We start from the raw sequence: 10,298 nt of genomic DNA, 5'->3' as shown, positions 1-10,298 counted from the left end.
GCTAATCGTTCCTTAAGCTTGGTAGGGCAAGAGAGGAAGACCATCAAGAAGAAGAAGAACAAGAAAGCATGGGTGCTAATCCAAGAGTAGCATTGAAGGAGTTAGGAACTCCGGGAGCCTATAGGTTTGAAAGCGGAATTGCTCCTCCCATGATACCAGCAAATGACTTTAAGATTAGACCAGTGATGATTACATTGATAGAAAGACGTTAATTTAGTGAAGCCAAGCATGAGAGTCCCCTCAACCATCTCAAGGAGTTTGAGAAGTATTGCAATAACATTAAGGTGAATGGGGTTACTCAAGAGTTCATTCGACTTAAACTTTTCCCTTTTTCTCTCATTGGACGTGCTTTGAAGTGTTTAGACAAAGAGGTTAACCAAACTATTTAAGGACATGGGATGAAGTGACAAAAGAGTTTCTATCTCGTTTCTATCCACAAAAGAAGACGGCCAAAGCAAGGAGACACTCATTCAAAGCTTCAAGCAAAAGGGGAATGAGAGCTTATATGAGGCATGGGAGAGGTATAAAGAGTATCAACGAGAGTGCTCACATCATGAGATTCCCACGTATCAAATCATCCAAATTTTCTATGGAGGTCTAAGCCCTCAAGGAAAATCTTCCTTAGATATCGGTGCCGGAGGCCCTATTATGAACAAGAGGGAAGAGGAGGTGCTGGACATAAATAAAGACATGGTGAGAAACTACATGGATTGGAAAGAAGGTTATGGAGAGTCGACAAGCAAAAGTGGTTCTACAGTGTATTCAATCGACCATCTCAATGCCATCAACAATTTGTCCTCACAAATTTCAAACTTGGGAAAGGAGATGACTTAGATCAAAGCAAAGCTTGAGAGTGTTTTGTCACAAGCACCAATTATTCCCTCCCACAATAAGGGGAGAGGTACATCTTCTAACTCAACTCCTCCTTCTACTTCAAACAATATGCAAAATGGTTGTTTGTTTTGTGATATATATGGATCATATGATCATGATGCTTCTAATTGTCCACATGCTTTTGATAATTGTGATGATGTTGATAATAATGATTGTGAACAAGTGAACTTTGTTTCAAACAATAACAATGGGCAAAGATTTAATGGACCTAGGAACTTTGGGAATAGAAATTCTCACCAACAAGCGAATTTTGATAATTATAACTAAAATGGTGGTTATAGGAACCAAGGAAATTAAAATTCTCGAGGCAACTATAACAATAAAGGGTATAATAATCAAAGTCAAGGTCAATGGTATGGGAACCAAAGCCAAAACCAAAGCTATGGTAACCATTACCAAAAAAATAGCCAAAATCAAAACCGGGGTAACTGGAGCAACCAAAACAGGGAAAATTTTCTAAACAAGAATCAAAGGGGACCCCCACCCGGATTTGCTCCAAGAACTCAAGGTAATGGTGATAATTACTATGCTCAACCTTCATCTTCTAGGATTACTTTAGAAGAAATCATTGAGAACCAAACTAAGATTTTAAACACTTATATGTCGGTAAGTGACAAGAAGTTCAATGAGATGATGACACACAACAAAATGCTTGAAACATAAATCACCCAATTAGCAAACACATTGAAAGAGAGTGTGAATGCTAGACCTTCTTCTTTACCCTCTCAAGGAGTTGATTCTAAGAAACCGGTGTATTCTATCACCATAAGTAGTGGTAAAGTGCTTGAAGAGAGTTTTTCTAGGAAGAGTGAGGAGGGTGAGAAGGTGAGTGATTCAAGAGAGAAGAAAGAGCTTAATGTGTCAAGGAAGGTGAGTGAAGAACCTAAAGAGGAAGATAATATTGATGAAAAATTGCATGAGGATGTGATCAAACCCAAACTTCCATATCCCCAAAAGTTTTTAAGAAACAAGATTGACGAGCAATTTGGGAGATTTCTTGACATGCTTAAGGAAGTGCATCTTTCAATCCGTTTTACCAAAGCTATGACACAAATGCCAAGATATTCTAAGTTCCTTAAAGAAATCTTGAGTGGCAAGAGAGAGTGTAATGAAGTTGACTCGGTAAAGGTTGGGAAGTTTTGTAGTGCTTTGATTCACAATGACTTACCCAAAAAAATGAAAGATCCGGGTATTTTATCAATCCCTTGCAAAATTAATGGAAAATTGTTTCAAAATGCTCTTTGTGATCTTGATGCTAGTGTTAGCATAATGAATTATTCGGCTTATAGGAATCTTAAGCTAGGTGAGCTTCTCCCAACCAAAATGACCTTACAATTGGCCGACCGATCTATTATGTTTGCTAAGGGAAGAGTTGAGGATGTCCCCCTCAAGATTGGTGAGTTTACAATTCCTGTTGACTTCATTATGCTTGAAATAACGGAAGATGACAATATACTTATCATCTTAGGGAAACCATTCTTAGCTACTTCGGTTGCTTCGATTGATGTGAAAGGTGGCCTTATTACTTTGCGTGTTGGTAACAATAAGGCAAGTTTTGAGCTTAAGTCGATGCATGAATCTTTGTCTTTTGTGAAGGGAGTTATGTGTATCAATTCATCTCATTCCAATGATAATGTATGCATGTTTGTGTCTTCAACTAACGATGTTCTTGAAGTTTGTGACAATGTTCCTTTAAGTTTTGAAAGCAAGAAGGTTAGTGAAGATTACATGGAGCCTTCAAAGCTTGTGGATGAGGAGGTGATTGATACACCTTCATGGTTTGAGCTCCACCCGAGAGAGGAAAGGGTTGACTCCGAATGTGATGATGGTGAGAAGCCGTCCACTATAAGGAGTAAGAAGACAAAGAAGAAAAAGAGAGCTTTTATGAAGAAGAAAATGAAATTGAAGCAAGATAAACTTGAATCGGAATTTTCAACACAAGAGAATACATCCAACAATGAAGTGAAGTTGCCAAGGAATGACAAGAAGTTTGTTTCCTCTACCGCTTTGGACAAAGTAGTGACCCTCCGTGATTTAGAGGAAGGGTCGAGCTTAGGACCTTAAGCAAGTGCTAACCGGGAGGTAACCCGGTTTTCTAACTTTTTTCTTTTGATTTTATCTTTCTTATCTTTCTTTTAATTGCTTTTCTTTCTTTCACTTGTTTGGATTAATAGGTTGAATTCATGGGAATCGCGCCCCTCAAACGAGCATGAGCATAATGGGAAGAAGTTTCGTGATAAATGATGAGAATATACTCGATTTTCTTGAATTTCGAGTTAAAAGGGTAAGGTAATCAAAGAGGTAAGATTGGAAAAATTGTGCTTAAATGAGAGGAAAATTTGTGTTTGGTGGTTCATTATGGTGCTCTCATTAATTTGGGATGTTGAACCCACTGCCAAGGCGTTTTGAAACTAATATGATTAGTGGGTTCAATAATCCCGGGATGATAAAGATGCATAGAGCCCATAGTTGAACGCACAAGAGAAGAAGCAAGCAAAGAAGAGAAACAGCAGGGGCTCAAGAGCGCAGCCGTGCGGCGCAGGCGCGCAGGCCTCATACGCGAACGTGCACCCTTGCTACGCGGCCGCGCAGCAGCCAGCCACGAGCTATTTCTTCTTCTTTCTCCTTTCTTTTCCTCATTTCCCTCTTATCTTCACCCTCGTCCGCACCGACCTCCTCTCCTCATACGAAACCCTAACACTCAAACAGCAAATTTCATCACTTAAATCCTCATAATAACTTATAAAATCACCAAATTCCTACTCAAATTTTATCAATTTAACCAAATTTCATACTACTTTCCTCCATTTCATCTTCTCCATTCTCTTTCCTCCATTTCATCTTCTCCATTCTCTTTCCTCCATTGAAGGATAAATTGGAGATTTTTGTTTTGCTGGATTTTGGAGCTTGAAAGTTGATCAAATTTGCTTCTTGTATGGTATGATCATCTTCTTTACCTTTATTTTGCATTATTATATCAATTTGTAGCAAGAATTTGATTATTCATACTTAGGAATAGTAGTAGTATTGATTTGGTTGAATATGATGATTGTTTGAGTAATTTGGTTGCTTATATGTGTCGTTTGTTGATTGAAATTGCCTCACATTGTGTTGTTGTTGATTGTATAGGTTGATTTTGAAATTCGGTGGCTCTCTGAAGAGGATTGAAATTTAGAATTGTTGGTAGTAAGTTGGTGATTGAGTGGTGTTTTCTTGAATCAAGTGGTGTGGTAGTGTTGTGGTTGAATTGTGATTGTGGTGGATAGTGGAGTTTGTGATTGAATTTTGGTTGTGATCTTTGTGAAGTAAACATGTCGAAAATCATGAAATTCCTCACCTCCAAAAAGAGAAAAACCCAAGTAACGATTTAAGAACCTTCACCCACAAATTCACCCTCATCTCAAACACAACCAAACAACGATACTCTACCATTTCCTAAACCATAGTTTGCTAATCCAAGCCACAAACCAATTTTTGCCGACTTTAAAAAACGAACCATAAAGCCCTCACGACATTATCATCGAGAAAGTATGATCAAATTGGGGATCGATGAGGACTTATGGATCTTGTTTGACAACCTTCGGTTAGGTAGCTTTATCAAAACATGCTACCGAACCTACCTTGAGCCTACTAGGGAGTTTCTAGCTTCATTAACTTCAACTCCGGTTGGTGACAAGGACTTCCAAATTTCCTTTCAACTCTTCAATGTTGTGAGGACCATGTCTTTGGCCGAATTCAATGCGGCCCTAGATTTCAATCCGGGAGCGGATATCCTTTTTCCCCGAGCATGAGTATTTTGATGGGTTTTCCCAAAATGCATGGTGGCATGATATCTTAGGATTGGATGAGTTCACCGCTCGCTACTCTCTAGCAAGTGATATTTTCTAGCCATGCCTTCGTGTGCTTCATCTCTAGCAAGACTTGAGAAAGATGTCGAAGGCCCAGTTGGTTGTTCTTTGGATTGCAACTAGAGAGGAGTTGCGAGGAAGGGTCAACTTTGGGCACATTTTCTTGAAAAACCAGCATGGACATGCACGGTAAGAAGTCGGGGGACATTCAATGTGATAGCATGGTGACTAGATTAGCTACAAAACTTAGTTTTTCTCGATACCTCCCTTCTTGTACTCCGGTGGGGGAAGCCAATTTCTTTACCTCGACATTGTTCAGCTCAAGCAAGTTCAATTCATAGCAAAGAACAATGACGAAGAGGTTTTTGATTGGTTGAAGAGGAATGCACATTATTGTTACCTTCCTAACCCCTCTTTGACCTCCCTTCACCGTCATGTTCCAAATGTGTTGTTTGTGCCCCAAAGAAACCGCCTCCCCGGTGATGATGACATGGAAGATGTCCTCAACGAAGAGCAGCAATCCAACAAAATCAACAACAACGTCATCGTCAAATAGCAACAACAGCAACAACAAGAACAACAAGAGCCTCAACCTCAACATCAACAACATCAATTCTACAACCCCGACATGGAGGCTTTGAGTGCCCAAATGGCGGGCATGTATATTCGAATAGAGGGGATGTATGATCAAGACTTTGAGGCAATCTACAACCAAATGAGAGGCATCTCCGAAATGCAACAAGGTATGTTCATCCAACAACAACAACTCTATGATGCGAGTGTTAACCGTGGGGAGATCACCCCCACGGTTAGCTACCCTTATTTCCCTCCTCAACTCGGTCCCATACCGTCTAGAGGAGGTGATGGGAGGCCTACCTACCCATATTGGCAAGGACCTCAAGGGTCCAACACCGAGATTCACACCTTCTCAGATGAGCGTGGTAACTATGATTACCGTGTGCCTAGTGGGAGAGAATATAGGGGTGATCCTAACTACCCCTTTGTCGATCCCACCCATTCTTTACCGCTAAAGTTGCCTGAGCAATTCACTCCCTTGGCCTCTTGGCAACAAGATAATTTTAGGGGCCACTATGGTTGGCCACCCGGCTACACCGAGGGATGGGATCCTTATGGTCCCTCATCTGGGTTCTCCTATGATAGGGAGGATAGCGATGATGGTGTTGGGCCTAGTGGTAACTAGTTCCCCCTCTTTGTGCTTTTGCCTCCATCCCTTTTATTATGTGATATTTTGTTTTGTATTGATGGATGTTGAGATGTATTTTTGTTTAGCTTGGGGGAACATTATTCTTATGGAAGGGTCTCGGCTGCCAATTTTGTTGTTGTTGGATGTCCTTGATTTTTGGTGCCTTGATGCTTTGTGATTGTATTTCTTGATCTATGATTGATGTTTTTGAGTGTTGTTGTTTTCCATGAGTGTCTCATGCCTTTTTCCTATTGAGATTGATTTTGATGATGATTGCTCTTTGATGATGATTTTGGTCCCTTTAATCCAAATCCCTAAATATAAAACCCTTGAATCCAAATCCCTTTGATCCAAATGATTATAGCTTTAGTATATAGTTGATTTTGTTATTTTGTTGTTTTGTTTTGGTTTTGCTATTTTGTAGATTAGTTTGATTTTATTACTTTGTCTTTTTATTTTTGATTTTAATTTCTTATTATTTTGTTTTGAAGTTACTAACCTTTTTCTTTGTATATAGTTCCATTTTCCCTTTTTTCACTCTCACTTAGTTTTGACGATTTATGCTAATGCTTGATTGGAGCTTCATGGAGGTGGTATTTTCTTTTCCCCGCTTTTCTTAGCTTAGCTTGGATAACTCGGTGAGATCTTTCTTATTTCTCTCTTTTCTTTCTTTTGTTTCATTGTTTTTATAGAATAGGATTAGTTTAGGAAGAGTTGAAAGGTTCGAGGATGTTTGCTTTGTAACACCAATGATGTTTAGGGTCATTGGCGATGTTGTCGAATGACCACTTGTATGACGATTGGGATTAATATGACATGCATGCAACTTTGCACTTTTCTTTATCCTTTTCTTCTCTGTTCTACTATCCATTTCCTTTTCATTTTTTTTCAAACATTGCAAAAAATACAAAAATATGACTTCGAGGCTTTCTTTTCGTTTTCTTTTCATGTTATGCTTATGTTTTGGACATAATATCATCCGAACTTTTGCTTTTGAATGAATGGTTTCCTATGTGGTACCGGTGTGCACGGTTTGAGGGTATGTTTAGTTGATTCTAGGATAGAGTACGCTAAGGTAGTGTCTTTAAAACTTTTGGGACCGGATTAATTGTTTGTGGTAAGAAGGAGTTGCTTCCTTTGGTGAATTTGAAACCAATAGTGAGTTATTGCTACAACCATGTGAGGTTTCATTCTTTTCAAGCCTTCTACATATTTTGCATGAGCGGCATGGATCCTTATCTATTGTATGCTTTAACTAGAACTTGACTCTTGTCTCACGATATCGCGACCTAGCCATTTAGGAAGGACAAAGGCATCTTTTTTAGGGTGGCAATTTTTACTTTTCTAGGATAGTTTTCTATTTCTCTTTTTGGGTTTTCATTTGCCTACTTGCTAAGCATTTGAGCCATAAACCTTCTTTTCAAGCCATATATTTAGATTTTGAACCTTTTGTTTCATTCTTAGTTTTTGTGAAGCAATTGATCATTATTTTTGGAGATTGTGGTGGATTAGTTGAATATTGGTTCTTATAACATAAGCAAGTTTATTTTGTGTATATTTTATAAATAAAGGCAAATGCCAAGCTGAAAAGCTGTCCATAGTTACAAGAGGCGAGGACATTGCAATAAAGTGAAAAATGATAAAATGAGAAAAATCAAAGCAAATTCAAACTCTTTGGCAAAGCTGAAAAAATGTGAAAAATGAAAAAGTTCAAAAATACTTTAATGTAAGTATTTTTCTCCCTGTTTTAAGCATTGAGGACAATGCTTCATTTTAGCTTGGGGGAAGCGTTCTTACGGTTTTTATATATATGTTTGTGATTTTGGCTTTGAATAATCTTGGGGGTGTTGGTGTTTTTGTTTGGTGAATGCTTGATTATGGTGTTGAGGATTGATCACCCTTTGTTTCACAATTTAGGTATACCACCAAATTTTAAATTTTAGCCTACCATCACCCTTTTCGCCCTTACATTACAACCTTCTCAAGACCTTTTGACCTTTTTGGTTGAGTCACAAGTCGGCGGAGGGAGATGTGAGTTAAGCCTATGGAGCGGTGTGCATAGTCAAGATGTCGAGTAGCCCTAAAATCTCTTCTTTTCTGGTTCCTTTGAGGAACCCAATGTGGAGGCCTTGGGAAACTACCACCCCAACATGTATCAAGTGGAGCGCACGGGAGCAACAACGGACGCACGAGGAAGCTCTATCATGCTCCCAGGCGCGGGCGTGCTGGTGCTGTGCACGGCCGCGCAATTGGGAGGTGCGGCCACACAGCTACTCTCCCCCTGTTCCGTACCCACTTCTTTGCGGTCGCGCAAGTGGAGGAGAGGGCGCGCCTATTAGATTTTTTTTGGACGTCTAACTAACTTCTCCTTTGTTAGTTTTACTATATATAGAATTTCTTTATTTTTAGAGAGAGAATGAAATTAGAATGAATTAGAAGAGAATGAGAATTTTGTAATAGATTAGATTTTTAGAGAGAGAAGCTCAAGATTTTGGAAAAAATTGTTCGTAGATTTTATAGAGAGAAACTTGGTAATTGATGATTGCTACATTTTGATCTTCATTTACTTTAATATTGATAAAAGTTTTGTAAGAATTCTTTCCTTTTTAATGCAATTTTAGTGTTTGATTCTTGATATATTGTTGAATTTCTATAGTTTGTTTGATTTGATTGTTGATATTTGGATTGCAATGTTGATGATGAAATAGATGATAGTTTAGTTATGCTTTTCAATTTTACAATGTGTAGTGAGTAGTTCCTTTGCTAGGGAAGTGGTGAAGCATGTATGAATGATAAGCTATAACTTATTTGGGGGTTTTAGATTGATTGGATGATGTGATTAAATTGGTTGATGGAATTTGTGGATGTGCTTGATTTAATGAGGAGTAGCTAACCTTGATTATCAATCATAGATTGCATATTAGTTTTTAATGATACGGAAAATTGATTTAGAAGCTATTATTATCGATTGATTTGTAGAGACATCTAGCTTGACCCTAGGAAATAACCCTTAGCTTTAAGTGATTTTGATTGCAAATACCATTTTCCCTCGTATTGCTTAATTGATCAATTTCCCGACAAATTAGCAAGTTTATTGTGAGTGCATGTGGATCCTAAATCCCTAGTTCTTTGATATCGATTTCTATTGTTATCTTTGATTGTTGATTTGCTAGTTTCGAGCAACCCTATTGTTTAAGATTTTGGTATAGCTTAACTAGAGACTGTAGCTTATATCGCATTACTTGGGTTCGACCCGGACATACCCCTATACTTAGAGTTGGGTTTGGTTATAAATTTGGTTTTGATCGGGGGATACTTAGAACTCAACGACCTAGGTTTTCCTCCAGTCAATCACCCAATTGGCAAACACCTTGAAGGAGAGTGCTAGCCCTACCTCGTTACCCTCTTAAGGAGTTGATCCTAAGAAACTGGTGTATTCTATCACTACTAGGAGTGGTAAAGTGCTTGAAGATAGTGTTTCTAGGAAGAGTGAGGAGGGTGAGTGAGTGATTCATGCCAGAAGAAAGAGCTTGATGTGTCAAAGAAGGAGAGTTAAGATGCCAAAGAAGAAGTGAAAATTGAAGAAAAATTGCATGAGGATGTGATCAAACCCAAACTTATATACCCCCAAAAGTTTTTGAGAATCAAGATTGATGAGCAATTTGGGAGATTTCTTGATGTGCTTAAGGAAGTTCATCTTTCTATCCTTTTTACAGAAGCTTTGACACAAATGCCCTGATATTCTAAGTTTGCTTAGGAAATTTTAAGTGGCAAAAGAGAGTGTAATGAGGTTGATTTAGTGAAAGTTGGGGAGTGTTGTAGTGCTTTTATCCACAATGATTTACACGAAAAGATGAAAGATCCGGGCAATTTTTCAATCCCTTGAAAGATTAATGGAAAAATGTTTCAAAATGTTCTTTGTGAACTTGGTGTTAGTGTTAGCATAATGTCTTATTCCATTTTTAAGAAGCTTAATTTAGGTGATCTTCTTCCAACCAACATGACTTTACAATTGGCTGACTGTTTATTATGTTTCCTAATGGAAGAGTTGAGGATGGCCCCCTCAAGGTACGTGAGTTTACAATTCCTGTTGACTTCATTGTGCTTGAAATTGCGGAAGATGACAATATACTTATTATCCTAGGGAGAGCATTCTTAGCTACTTTGGGTGCTTTGATTGATGTGAAATGTGGCCTTATTACATCGCGTGTTGGTAATAACAAGTCAAGTTTTGAGCTAAACTCGATTCATGAGTCTTTGTCTTTTGTGAAAGGTATTTGTATCAATTCACCTCGTTCTAATGACGATATTTGCATGTTTGTGTCTTCTACTAACGATATTCTTATAGCTTG

The 10,298-nt window shown here is 38.3% G+C and overlaps 1 pseudogene; it reads right to left on the bottom strand.

The window, feature by feature from the left end:
* Positions 1-462: 462 nt before the first annotated feature.
* On the bottom strand, positions 463-560 carry LOC145565909 (small nucleolar RNA R71; annotated as a pseudogene).
* Positions 561-10,298: the final 9,738 nt, after the last annotated feature.

This window comes from Chenopodium album, chromosome 10 (assembly GCF_948465745.1).
Source record: "Chenopodium album chromosome 10, dcCheAlbu1.1, whole genome shotgun sequence".
Classification (NCBI taxonomy): Eukaryota; Viridiplantae; Streptophyta; class Magnoliopsida; order Caryophyllales; family Amaranthaceae; genus Chenopodium; species Chenopodium album.
The sequence above is the reverse complement of the archived record's forward strand: the minus strand, read 5'-3'. Positions and strand labels throughout refer to the sequence as shown.